Source organism: Sarcophilus harrisii, chromosome 4 (assembly GCF_902635505.1).
Source record: "Sarcophilus harrisii chromosome 4, mSarHar1.11, whole genome shotgun sequence".
Taxonomy (NCBI): Eukaryota; Metazoa; Chordata; class Mammalia; order Dasyuromorphia; family Dasyuridae; genus Sarcophilus; species Sarcophilus harrisii.
This window is the reverse complement of record NC_045429.1, coordinates 458,198,596-458,214,089: the sequence shown is the minus strand read 5'-3', so window position 1 is coordinate 458,214,089 and position 15,494 is coordinate 458,198,596.

Below are 15,494 nucleotides of genomic sequence, written 5' to 3'. Positions count from 1 at the left end.
ATCCCTATATTCTTGCATTTTGGATTTCCTTCACAGGCTAATTGTACAATATTTCAGAGTCCGATTCTTTTTGTACAGCAAAATAATGGTTTGGTCATGAATATTTGTTGTGTATCTAATTTATATTTTAATATATTTAACATCTACTGGTCATCTGCCCTCTGGGGGAGGGGGTGGGGAGAAGGAGGGGAAAAATTGGAACAAGAGGTTTGGCAATTGTCAGTGCTGTAAAGTTACCCATACATATAACCTGTAAATAAAAGGCTATTAAAAAAAAAAAGAATAGAGTATCCCTCTTCTGACTTTCCATTTACTTAGTGTCACCCAATTTTTATCCATTCGCATTACCCAATTTTTTCCATTGTAGTCATAGGGGCTCTTACCTAATACTTGTCATACTACTTTTACAATCCCCTCAGCCACTTTATAAGAGGAAGGTTAATAGCTCTCTGCGGGATTGTAATACTTAGACATCCAATTCTAACACAAAAAGTGATGATTTGAGACAATAGCATGGTATTGAATTATGCTTCTCTCAAGGAATTTGGGGTGTGACTACCACAAGTTTCTGATTCCTAGGATCTCAGGTAATGAGGAGTCCATTTGTGGAAAAGAAAGGATGAAATGAAAATGATGGGGGGGTGGGGGAAGGACTTGAAACAAAACTATCACCACAAAGTGCACCAATCACTCAAGAAAATTAGAAAGGTGAATACAATTTTAACCATTTGGTCAGATGCTTTGAACACGGACTAATAATAACAATAATAACTCAATAATAATAATTTATATGGGGCTATTAAGATTACAATGTATTTCCATACTACAATGAATGTTATTCTCCCCCATTTTAGAGATAGAGAAATTAAGCTAATTGACTTGACTATTATCACACAGCCAATAAGCGTTAGAATTAGGTCTTAATGAGAATCCTTCAGGTCCAAGTCCAATATTCTTCCCACTATGTTACGGTGTCTCACTATAGCTGAGTGGAAAAAGTATCACGATCTAAATTTGAGAGTTAATAGTACACAATCTAAAGGCATAAGAGTAAATATTGATTCTGCAAAGGCAAGATCAGAGATCTGATATGGAGCTAGAAAGGTCGATTAGGGAGAGAGAGTAGTATTTAGAATTAAAATACCTAGGTTCAAATTCTTCCCTTAACAATTATTAGTTTTATGTCCTTCAGTAAATTATTTTTACATAACATCAGTTCTCTGATCTGTAAAATGGAACAATATTACCCCATGACCTCTCTCATAGGGGAGTTGTGAGAATCAAAGTAGAGAATGCATATGAAAAATTTTGCTAACTTGGAAGTGTTATATAAATGCTAAATATTATTATTAGATGTGATTCTTCCACAACACTTTCTCTCCACCATGATCTTTATTGAAGATTACATAACTGAATACTTAATCATCAACAATACTAACTTGTGCAGTTTGCAAATTGCTCTTTTTGCATATTTTTGTCTCCTCAAATCAAGCAATATGTCATCCCCCACCTGAGGACAGGTACTCTAAACGCATACAAGACTGGACACAGACATCATTTATACTTGTGATTTCATCACAAACTGCAGCCACAATAGTGACTACCAGAGTTATATACCCTAACTATGGCAAATTCACTTTTCATTTAAATAGACAATTACATGCTTCTGTTATAGTAAAACAACAATAATAACACAGGTCTTGGGTGATTTAAGACCTTTATTCCCAAAGTTTTTTTCCCCTCAAATATTATATAGGTGGCATTTTGAAAGAAGTGAAAGAAATAATCTAGCAATACTTTGTATGCTTATTATTTGCAAGATTGTTAAATTTTTCTATTTTATAAATTGTCTTCAGTAAGAATCAGAGCATTATGGAAGAGATTACTACTTAGAAGATGTTTGATTTAATAATTATACATAATTGGATAAACTGAAGATGAACAGTCTTTAATCTCATTCTTTATTGGGTTGATTCTTCATTTTGATTTAAAACAGGAATAAAATGAAAATGCTTTCTCCCACATAGATGTGATGGAAAATGGCAGGCAAATTTTACAACTTCTCTGAGAAACGGAAATCCTCATAAATGATCAGTGAAATTTAATCATGTTATGATATAAAATATTTGCTTTTAACAGCTACTGACAAGCATTGTGTTAAGTAATAGATACATTTAAAGTTCAATTGCATCCCTTGTTTCATTTTTAAGAATATTTATATTTCTATATATACACATATGTGTATATATATACACATATGTATGTGCATGGATGTACATGTGTGTATGCTAACTTTTGGAAGGAAAAGAGCCTTTAACACATGACATTCTTCCCGTCTATCACTGGCACACAATCTACAATCTCACAGAAACTCTACTGACTGACTAAGCAGTGTTGTCAACCAGTTTATTTGAAAATCGCCTAGATTGGTAACATAAGTCGAAGATGAATTTAAATTGGTAAACAACCTAATAATTGAATGAGAGGCAATACAAGGTTTATTTCTGTAGAATATTTTTATGGTCCCTGGTGGTTCTAAGATGGCTTAAGATACTCATGCCTAGATATCATGTTTTCAAAAAGTCCTATATTTGTATGACAAATGTTTATGACTTCTGAATGATGTGATTACAGGACTAATGAGTATAATTACAGTGAAGGAAATAAAAAATCTGCTCTGGTACAGCATACAGAATGCAAATGAGAGTGTGCATATGTGTCCGATCATCCATTCTGAATAAGTTTTCACTTGAATATCAAGTCTTTGTGATAGTTTGGAAACAATTTGATGACAAGTTGAGAAACTTCAAGAACATGTTGCACTTAGTAGTGGTCAAAGTTTGATGCAATCACTGAATGAACATCAGAACACAACTGTGACTATTTCATATCACTGCAGAACCAAATCTATAATGCTCCAAACATGCATGTGCTATTGCCACTAAAGAAAAATATGTTTGTAACATAATCAGGCATTACTGTTTCAATTGCCATTAGAGAATATTTAGTGCAAATCTTTTGAACTATTTTTTAAAAGCCCTAAGGGATTCCCAAACTACCAACTGAGGACTGTTGATGTGGGCTGATACTCATTTAAAAAAAAAGCTTTATTGACATTGACAGGGAAAGTTGTATGAGAGTTATACGAGTTGACTCATATTTAAAAAAAAATCAAATATCTCTGTCAATTAAGCAACCTCTGCTTAGAGACAATTCTTCACCAGAATATATAGAATATGAAGGAAAAAATTGAAGAGCAGTTAATTTGGAAACACACTATCTGAAGCTGACTTCAAGACTAGATAATTCATTGTGTTCATGGAAGCAGAACATCTTGTCAATCTATTAATCTATGTCGGCTTCAGAGGCTAATCTTGCATTTAATTTGGTTTTGAGTGAAAATCTGATTGAAGATGACTTTTCATTTATTCTGAAATAGGACCAGATAGATAGATATATGTAGTCCTCCATGTCAAAATAGGAAAAAATATAAGGCACATTTCTTTTTCTTTCCATAATTAATTCATAGGAGCACAGAATCAAAATATCTTAGAGGTCACATACTTCATTACTGGGTTGCTCAGTGGATAGATTATTAGATCTAAAGTCAGATAGACTCATCTTTCTGATTTCAAATCTGGTCTTGGACATTTTTTAGCTCTGTGACTCTGGGTTCTTTTTGCTTGAGTTTCTTCATCTGTTAAAAAGAGCTTGAGAAGGAAATGGCAAACTACTTCAATATCTTTGCCAACAAATCCCAAATGGAGTCACAAAGACATGACTTAAATGACTGAACAACTACAAAGTTCCACAAAAATAAATTGACTTAAAGTCCACCCAGACAAACAAAGTAGGGAGAATTGATAAAGGTTATGTGTTGTTGCATCTGGAAGCAAAATGATGTATCAAGAAGTGATTCTGATAATCATTGCCATGGGAAGAGAAGAGCTCAATAACAATTAGAAGAAAGAAGCATGATATGGATCCTTCAATCCTAATCCAATAAGAGAGTTGAGCTAAAAGGCAATTAAAAATTTATGTCCAAACCAGTAATTTTACACATAAGGAAAGTGAGATCCAGAGAAGTTAAATGGTTTGCTCAGTCTCAGAGATAATAAGTGAAAAAGTGATGTGGATTTCATGTCTTCTGGCTCCAAATCCAAAACTCTTTCTGCTCTGTCACATTGCATCTCTTGCTTTATTAGCTTTTATTTTCCATACTATATCAGTGACACACTACCAGAGTCCTCTGTATTGACATGAGCACATTAATAAACATTGTTAGGGATATAATCATTCTGCCAATTGCAAATTCACCTAAGTCTATTATCATTCAGCTGAAATGGTTCCATCTTTTCAATTCAATTCAACAACCATTGATTACACTCTCACTATATCCCAGCTAAAATTCTGCCCTTAACCAAAAAGAAAACAAAATCTTTTCCTACTTCCCCTTAATGCCAATGCCTTCTCACCTTTAATTATCTCCTTTCTTTCTTGTCTATGTCATTGTATAAAACTGTTCTTTGTTTCTTCCCATTAGATCATGAGTTCAATGGAGAATTTTTTTTTGTTTTTTCCAGCCCTCAGTATAGTGCTTGGCACCCAATAAATGCTTATTAACTTGATTATAAGGTATTGTAGTGAGGGAAACTATATCAAATGTGTTGGTGAAATCAAGCTGTTTTTATTATCTTCCTGATCTATATTTTTTAAATTTCATTAAAAAAGAAAAGAGTTTCTTCTAGCATGACATGTTTTTATTGTGCCCCAGAAGGCTCCTTGTGATTCCCTTTTTTTAGACTATCAATGCTCATAAAACATTTCTTTAATAATCAATCCCAGAATTTTTCAAGGGACAAATGTTAAACTCATGATAATTTCTGGAATCCATCTTCTCATTACAAAAAGTAGAACAATATTTGTTTATCTGTAGTCTTGTTCCATCTCTTCTGTTTTCTACAATTCCTCAAAATGGATCAACCATTACATCTGTGAGCTCTTATAGTCTCTTGGGAGTATAATCATCCAAGTCTGAAAACTTGAATCTTTTAGGGTAGTTACCTGTATTAGTCTTCAATTTCCTCTTGGCTGTGCTTGTCCTATCTGTCCAATATGAAAATCATTCTCCTTGACAGAGAAAATGAAAGCTAAATAGGATCTGAGTAGGATCTGCCTTTATTCTCTGTGTTGTCTGTCATCATTCCACCACCTGCCTTAAGCAATGGCCTATACCTTGCCTAGTTCTTCTGGCTTTAACATGACTTTAAAATATTCATCCTGCCTTCCTTAACATTTGTTGAATCCTCATCTTATTTGGGGCATTAGTCTTGCAGACAATTTTCTTCCTACCTTGTATTCATCCTCCGTTACTTTTCCATGTTTCCATCTTTTGTAAAAATGAATTGAAAAAAAAATTGAATCTCAAAGTCTCTCTCACTCAACAGAACAAATCCATTTATCCATAAGATGAAGAAGCAGGGAATGCAGCTAAGGTGATCAATGCTATGAAAAAAAATTTCTCTGCCTATCAATTTCTGCATCTGTAAAATGAAAGCAGGAATAGACCAGAGGCTCTCTAAAGTCCTTACTAGTTTGGAATCCTATGATTCTATGACATCTAAATTCATCCTTGTGAAACCAATATTAATGTCTTTAGCTTCCTTCCCTGCTTCTTCCCCATTAGGATAAATGGGGTTTGTCCTGCTGAGTTAGTCTTTGAGATAATCTTAAGAAGAATCTCTTGAGTAATCTTTTGTTTAAGTGTCTGAAATCATGTATCCTGGCTCTCTCGTCTTTTTTGATTCTTCCTTCCAAAAGTTTGCTACTTCTTTGATCATATTCTATAGTACCAAGCTGTAAGGTACTTTAGGGATCATCTAGTCCAAATTTCTTGATAAGCTTTAAAGTGGGACATAAATGCTAATTTGATGACAATGATGATGACAATGACAATGATGAGAATGACAATGACAATAATGATAATGAAGATGAGGATGATAGAGGGGATGGTGGGGTGATAACAATGATGATGATGATGGAAGAAAAAGAGGAAACCAAGAAGAAGTGATTAAACTAGAGTCGCACAGATGGCAAATTGGCAGTCAAGAGTCAAATCCAGGACACAGATTCCAAATATAATGTTTTTTCATTGGATCTCTTTAAACCCAAAACAAAATGCACCCATATCAAAACCTGAGACAAATTGCCCACATACAAAGTAGAATTGTTTGCATTTTCCATGCGATTCCATTTAGTCATCACTCAGTCACCATGTTCTTCTAGCCCCTAACCCATGTGTGCTTCCAGCTACTTCAAGAGTAAAGGTTTTCACAGCCCCAGTGTTTTGTCTTCCTGTAATTCATTAGGCATTTCCCTGTGCCCTGTGACAAATGCTGCCCTCAGCCAGGAATTTTATGTTGTCTTTGCATGGTGCCATGAGATTTGGGACAATCAAGCTAACAAGTCTGAGGTTTGAATGTTTTTGTCTTATTATTATTCGTTCAGGTCATTTGAAAATCCTTGGACAGGTTATTAAAAGGATGCTGAAAAATGGAAACATGACTGCTCTCCATTATTGGTTATTATAGCCAGATGTTGTGTATTTCAGGGGTCCCAGAGGACTATTAGGAGTGTTGGAAGCTGAAACCTGGTTGCTCATAGCATGAATGGTGCCTCTTTTCCTCATTTACTGCATGTAAACTCCTGATTCTTGAGTCAAACATCAGGTCTCCATAAAGTTAGCATTTCTTATTGGATAGTTGATGCAAGGATGGGGGCAGAGTAAAGTCAGAGCTACCGTCTGGAAACACTGGACAGAAAACAGGAAGGTGTTTGGTGTGTGGGTGTTCGCACACGCCTGCCTACATTTTAATTTGTGCAAAACCCGTTTGGAAAGGAAACAGAATATTTTTGAAGCTTTAAGGAAATAAAGTAGCTTGGTGTGACTCTTGAAGGATGATTTAACTTTTGAAAAAAGAAGAAAACCACTGGGGAAAATGACCAAGAACAAAGTCTAACCAGATTTTTGAGGGGTTCTTGTTTTTCTTTCCAAAGTCAACACAATTCATCTCAAAGGAAATCTTTCTCTCACTACATTCACAAGTCATTTTGCTGGGAATTCATCAAAAGAATCATAAGAGAGTAGCTCAAGGATTGTATGCTTTCACTCAAAAAAAATGAAATGAGAGACAGAAAGAACCCACAGAAGAGAAGCTTCAGAATGAATGACCTGAACGCAAGGCTCCTTTTTGGAGCCTGAATCCATATATGTCAAGCTGTCAACTCTCAGGACCTGTTCAAAATACCTTCACTGTCAAGTTTGTGGATACAGTCATTAGACACACCAGGACACATTTGGGTAGAAAGAAAAGGAGGGGAACAAAGGGAATTCCATTTAAAAATCTGGCACCTTTCAGAAAAAAATAGCACCTCATCATCTCAATTCTTCTAAGGGACTGTCTAGGGGCTTTGTGCCAAATATGTTGACCTGGGGCATGTAGCCCCTTAAAGCAATAGAATTGCCATTGAGTTTAATAACCTCTGGGAAATGGGTAGCTTAGCAGCCCAGAGCAAGCAAATCCTTTGATGACTCAGTCCCATCACTCACTAATTGTGTGTGTGTGTGTGTGTGTGTGTGTGTATATATATATATATATATATATATATATATATATATATATATATATATATATATATCTGTTTTACCAAGGGCAAAGAATGAGCCAACTTCCCAACCCTTCAGCTTCCTGAAATCCCATGAGCTGTGCTCCTTCCTTTTGTCTGACCACACAAAAATGGTCACCCCCTGATCTCACCATGCCTTATGAGTATTCTATTGTCTTAATCAAAAACTCTTCCATAACTCCTTCTGAGTATCGCCCCATATCATCCATTTTTCTCCATGTATCTCACTCCTCTTAAACCTCCTTCTTTATCTATCCCAGACACTGTTTTTGGCCACTAGTTCTATCTGAATCCCTCTTTGCTCTCTGTTCAATCTCTATCTTATAACTAACCTGTGGAACACTAAACCATTCACTGCTCTCTTCTTCCTCAATTCTTCATCTTCCTGCTGAACCTCAGCCCCAGCTGAGTTCTATTATGCAATCAGACTGATTGCATGCACTATAAAGTCATGGTACCCAACTTCACCTGGGCATTCACTGAAGCCAAAAAATCCTTTTATTCATCCCTGATTCCCTCTTAGCTCAACATCCCAAATCTATCTAAGAAACTGCTTTGTTCTCTCTAGTCTGCATGTGTGTGGTTTTAAATCAAACAATCAGGCAAACATTGAGTGTGTACTATGTATCAAGCATGGTAATAGTCACTGGGAATGTAAATACAGAAGTGAAATAGCCCTGTCTCCAAGGAACATTCTGTGGGGGTGATTGCATATATTTGTATGGACACAAGCAGAAAACAAAATGAAATACAAAGTAATCATGGAAGAGGAAAAGCTTCATCACAGAAGATGGTTCTTGAAGTGAATCTTGAAGGAAGCCAGAAATTCTAATAGGCAAAGGTGAGAAAGCATTCCAGGATTAGAAAAAAGCCAAAGTAAGGTCTTGGGGACAGGAAGTGAAGTATTAAATGAGAGGAAAAGTAAGCAAGGTACAAAGCTGGTTCAAAGATTGTGTGAAGGAGACTTGAGTGTATAAAAGTTAGAAATCTGGGTAGAGCCAGATTATGAATTTTAATTTGGTTACAGGGATAAGAGGAAGCTCATGTTGAGTAGAGGAATGGTCAGATCTAAACTTTTGGAAAGTAATTATTTTAGCTAAGCAGAAGATGGATTGGAACAGGGAGATGAGACAGATCTATTAGGAGTAGATCAATTAGTCTGAGTGGCGATGGTAGGGTAGTGGTTGTCAGTAAAAAGAAAGTCCCTAAATTATGCGTAGACTTTGACCCAACTATATCACTACTAGGTCTACACCCATAAAGAGATCAAGAAAAGGAACTCACTACCTGTGAGTACCTCAAAAATGTTCATAGTAATTAACTCTTTCTATTGTAGTAAATTACTGGAAATAGAATGGGTACCTAACAATTGCAAAGTGACTGAACAAATTATGGCACATAAATGCAATGTCATGTTATAATTCAGCATAAGCAATGATAAAAGGAAGCATTTCCAGAGAAACTTGAAAAGACTTCAATGACATGATGTAGCATGAAATGAACAGAATTGAGAAGAAAATCAGTAAAAACAGATGGAAAGAAAAATAAATATCAAAGATTTGAGAACTCTGATTAATGGAATAATCAACTATGAATTAAAAAAAAAACCTAAAAATGAAACATATGACCCACCTCTTGTCAAAGAAGTGACAGAGTAGAGACACAGAATTAACCACAAACTTGTTTTGACTGACTCCTTAATTTGTTATAAAGGATAATTTTTTCTTTTTGGGGGGAAGAGGGTGGTGGGGAGAGAGATGGCAATGATAATGATACTAAAAATAATGAAAAAAGAAATATGATAATGAATCATCAAAAAAAGTCAGAAAGGGAATGTGGGAACAATCAAAATAAATGTGAATTATGCTATAACAACAAAACCCCAAGATGTATATAGATGGAAAACCACATTACATAATAGAAGCTCAGTTTCACATAGAATTGGATATTAAAATGTTCATGTCTTTGAAAGATTTCTTTAAAAAAGAAAAGATAATGATACTATTGGAGAAATTTTGAGATTCCTATAGGACACTGAAGGCAAAAGCTGATTGAAGATTGAGTCTTTTCCTCATGAATCACTTAGAATAGGCTTAATTTTTCAGTTTTCTTTGCTTTTTCACAAATAAAGTTTAACTTTGCTAAAGAATTGATTCTTGGACTGAATCTAATCTTTTGTTCATTGACCTTATATAGCTCCTATGCTGTATCCTTTTCAGAAATCTCTGCTAATCCAGTTTCCTAAATTCTTATGCCTTTAATGACAAAATTTATTCCTTGTCAACAAATTTAACACAAATATGCTCTTCGTTGAGATCTTGCTTTTCAAGGAAAATTTATTTATTAAGCACCTATTTTGTGCCAAGGATTTGTGCCAGGGATAAAAAAGACCATCACACACACACACACACACACACAGTGGAACTCTATCTGCCTTCTAGGAGTTTATGTTCCAGGGGGTTGCTGTTATTCTTCCTTCATCTTGAAGAGGACCAATGACAGCAGGAGGGGAAGTCTTGACTTGAATCGGATTTAAGTGTGGCAGAGCTGTGCAAAGTCATCAGCCTCACTCTCATTTCCAGGGTCATCAGCGTGCAGAGTATATAGATAATTAAAAAGAGCATAACTGGAGTAGGTAAAGAGCACCTAGTGGGATCACAGAGGGCTTCTTGGAGATGGTTCCCAAAGAGAGCTTTAAAAGAAGTTGAACATACTAAGAAAAATAGTTGAATGCATTCTGGGCAGGGAGAACAACATGTACAAAGACATGCAGTCTAGAGATTTAATGTACAATTAAATGTTCCAATAAACGAGAACAGCTGAATATCTAATGTATGGAAAGGAATAGGTTGGAGCTATGTAGATTCATGAAAAATACTCTCATTTTCCTCCACTATCTGTACACTGGGAACACAACAATCACTGAGGAAGAAAAGTCATCTTCTTGAGCATTCCTACTATAATAATTTTATTTCAGTTAGTTGCCAATCTCTTCTTTTCTTCTTCTGGTCAGGAGACCACTCATCCCTTGTCCCCAATTTTCTAGCCTTGGTTAAATTAACTAAAACCACCTAGCTTTGAAAGAAACCATTCCTTAATTTTAGAGTTATCAAGAAGACATCTTCTTCTGTTTGGTTCCTTCTTTCCCCATAAATTAGCTTGTCCCTATATAAACATGACTGTCTTGTTCAACTTAAAAAAAGAACTGAAAGTAATTTGAGGACTTATACTTATGCTTACTTAACTTAAGGAGCAGTTAGGACTCATCTTCCTGAATTCATTTGGAAAAGCATTCACCCAATGCTGTTTGCCTCAGTTTCCTCATCTGTCAAATGAGCTGGAAAAGGTACTGGCAAACCACCACCGTATCTCTGCCAAGAAAACCCCAAATGGAGTCACAGAGAATCAGACATGACTGAACAATAGCAAGAATATTAACTTAAAGTTAAGTTGCCTACATTTCACATCCTGTTGTTTTTACGACCGTTAGAGAAAGGCTGGCAGGTTGGCTAATTCACCCACTTTGGCCATAGATACAGGGACTTAACTAATCCTCAGCTTTGGATGTTGAGAAATTTAGTTTTTCCAGGAGCAATGTGGGCTTTGTGGCACTTCTCCACACTAACTCATTTCAGAAGTGCTGCCTTTATGTGTCCAAGAGACAATTTATTAATTTACACTGGACCTTCATCATCCAAAGATTAAGAAAGCTTGCAATGGCACATAACCAAACAGAGCTATTCCAAGGGCAGTTAAGGATGAAACAAAAAGGCCAACAGACAGACAAAAGAAAGAAAAGGAGTTTAAAAGATTTTGTAACAAACTCTTCTTCCAAGCAAAGAAAATTGAGCAATCCTACTCAGCCTGAAATGTGCCAGTTCTAGATGGCTTTATAGAAAAAAATGCAAATAGCTCTAAAGAAAATAAAGATGGCAGAAACAGTAGGGATGAAAGGAGCATGGATGGAGGAGACATACCATGGCCTGGATACAAGGAATTGAGTCAGAGAAAAGGGTGGTCACAACTGTGCTTTAGTCTAGCCTAGACAAACCAGATGTTCAATTTGCAGAGTCATATTTTAGGAAGATGAGTCTTTCTGACTTGCAATGGTGGGAAGAAAATCAGGAAACCCCAGGGGCAACCTCTTTTCCCTAATATTGACTATAATGTTATCAGACATAATAGTATCTCAGAATGATTTTGTGGAGTTGTTTTTTGAAAATACTTTTTTATTCTTTATTTTAGAAGATGTCTCTCTGGGTCAGGTCAGGGGAGAGAAGGGAACAGATATTAGAAAATGAACATGACACCAAAACATCATTTACTAATAAATTTCAAAAAGAAATAAAAATAAAAATAATTTAGATCTAGAGGAATCCTTATATATTATTATGTCTACTTTTCTTATTTAATTTTATTTAGGGATAAAGAAACCCCCTGTCTCTGTGCAGAGTACAGCTCATTGGTAACTCAGAGCCTTTGAAGGCTGGTTGGGGGCAGGAAAGAGATAACACACAACCAGTAGGAGTCAGAAGTGAGACTATGAGCTCAAGTTTTCTATCTTCAGGGCTGATTCTTTAGCCCTTAAGCTACACTCCCTATGGTGGTTAGAACTGCCATCATAAGATCTTTGCATTTGGATCCACCTCTCCTGATTTCAGATTCTGATGGGAACCTGCTTTGAACTCCCCATGAGAATCCCTGAACTTGGCTTTGAAGGGAAGGGATGATTTTATTACCCAAACCCCAATCCCTGTTTGTCCCCTGGGAGTAAAGCTTGTTGGGCCTTTAAGGCCATTGGACAAGAGCCAAGTTTCCTAGCTGTTGTAACTAATAAAACACCAAATTTGCCTTGTCTCAGACATAAAAAAGGAAATATACTCACATCAGGATTCTATTAGGAACCTTCCTCTTCTCAGGAACAGGAGATTCCAAATGTGGAAACCAGAATGTAGCTACCACGGGCACTTATTGCATTTCTGGTGTCTCCCAACCTTGGTTTGTGGGCACTTAATTCTTTGTACAACAAATGAGCTCTCCAGGAGGTCAAAACAAAAATCCAATTTTGAGCCTTCTCCCTTTTCCTCACCCATATCTTGCTATATTCAGCAACTCATAGATGTAGACCTAGAAGGGCCAATCTCCCCATTTTACAGATGAGAAACTGGAGCCCCAAGGAGATGTGACTTGCTAGAGTCATGTAGATAGCATCAAACCCATAATTAGAACCTAATCAGGCCCTGTGTCTCTAAGAGGCGGGATGCCCTCTTGTGGGTAATACTATGGAGGGAGATCTCCTCCAAAAATGGGATATGATGGGATGGCACTTAAATTCTCTACTTCTGAGGTTTGGGGATTTAAAACCACTTTTTCTTCCTTCATTCTATATTTTAGTAACGAAAGCAACCCCCCACACTCCATACTACCCCTACACACACATAAACACGCACACATTATTTTTTTTCCCTATTCTTAATGCCTACTCTTAATTCTATTCTTAATTCATAGCTTATTGAAGTTAATCCCAAAACTGCTGACCCAGCTCTCGCCAGGCCTGGCTTTTATAGAGAAGTCAAAAATAGAAGTTTTTCTAATGGAAACATTGGAATGGTGTTAATGCCCCATTCTAACGTTCCCAGACCTTTTATCGGGCTAATTCAGGCCTAGCTCTCAGCATCTTGGACCCCAAGTCCATTAAAAGCTTTTTAATTGGCTGTTCTTGTTTATGTCACAGCAAAGCTCTCCTCGGTAAATATTTTTGTAAATGAAATCTGCCTCTTAGAGGAAGGAATATTTCCATACTGTAAATCAAAGGGATGGGCCTTTTGAAAGAGTCTTTGGGCAATACCAGCAAGCCAGACTTCCCAGCAGAAGGAATACTTCTTCCATAGTGAGCCCAGGTTTTTATCTTCTTGTTTTCACCCAATAACATGTGAGGAGGGATTGGGATGGGCAGTGAGGAGAGCATGTCTGGGCTGAATTCCCCAAGATCCTATTATTCACAAAGATAATGACAACATTTCACATTCACACGATAAGCCTCCAACAACCCCATGAAGTAAATGCTAATCTTATTACCATTCTCCAGAGTAGGAAACTGAGGACAAAGTTAAATGACCCACCCAGTCTTACAGAGCAGGATTTGAAGCAAGATTGGAACTAGATCCTTCTCATGACTAGAATTCTGACCAGTAAGGCAGAAGCAAATCAGTCAATTAAACAATAAGAATTTATTTTTTAAAGTTTGATAGTATATTATTTTTCTAATTACAAATAAAGATGATTTTCAACATTCATTTTTCTAAGATTTTGAATTCCAATTCTCTTCTCCCTCCTTCCCTTCCCTTCCCCTCTCCAAAAGGGTAAGCAAGGTGATATGTCATACATACAATCATTTTTAAAATATTCATTTGTTAACATAACATTAATATTTAACATATTATGAATCATGTTGGAAAATAAAAATCAGAATAAAAGGAAAAATCAGAAAAAAGAAAAAGATAAAACACCCCAAAAGTGAAAATAGTCTGCTTTGATTCTCATTCAGCCTCCATAGTTCTTTCTCTAGATTTGGATGGCATTTTCCATTCAAAGTATATATACTATATATAATACAGCATATATATATATATAATATATTATATAATATATATACTACTAGTATAGATTATATTATATATACTAACATATATTATATAATATATATAATATAAGTATAATATATAATATATATATACAGTAAATATAAGTATAATATAAGTAAGTATATATAGTATATATATAAAGTATATGCTATATAGGAACTGTGTTAGATCATATATTGCTTAGAAGAATTAAGTCTATCATTAATTGTCACAGTACCATATTCAGTGTTTTCTTGGTTCTCCTCACTTTATTCAGTATCACTTCATGTCTTTCCAGACTTTTCTGAAATCAGCCTGTTCATTATTTGTTATAAAATAATATTGTTCTATTACATTCATATACCATAACTTAATCATCCATTCCCAAATTGATGGGCATCCATTTAATTTCCATCTTATCACCACAAAAAGAGTTGCAAAAACCTTTTCCAGCAGATATTTATTATGCTTCAGAGAAATCTAGGAAGACACATAAATTGATGCCGTGAAAAGAATTGTATTATGGGTACAAAGACAAAAGGGAAACAGTCCCTCCCCTTGAGGAGTTTATGCCCTAATGGAGGAGACAACAAATACACACATAAATATATGTATGTATGTATGTATGATGCATGCATACACATGTATATATGTGTGTATAGATAGACAGATGATAGAACAATAGATGGACAGACATAAAATGAATATGCAAACACATAAAATGAAATGCAAAGTATTTTGGGGGAAAGCATGTACTTTGAGCTGGGAAGATGAGAAAAGTTATTATGGAAAAGGTGATGTTTGGACTGAGTCTTAAAGAAAACCATGGGTTTCGAAAAGCAAAGGGTGGGAAAAAGCTTTCCAAGCATGGGGACAGTCAGTGTGAAGTATCATGTGTGTGTGTGTGTGTGTGTGTGTGTGTGTGTGTGTGTGTACGAGTCCAGTTTGTAGAAAAATCTCCTTTAACTGAAACACAAAGGCAGGGATAGCCCACACGCCAACACCCTGAGCAAAGGAAGCTCATGACAGAGGCATCTATCTCTACAGTCTGCCGACCTCCTCCTCCTGCACACTTTTTTTCTCTCCGGGTTTTCAGGATCCTATATCTTAACACTGCTCTTTATCAGCCTCTTTGATGGAAGAGTTTCAGGACAGAAAAATCAGAAAGATGCATATGAAATGGCA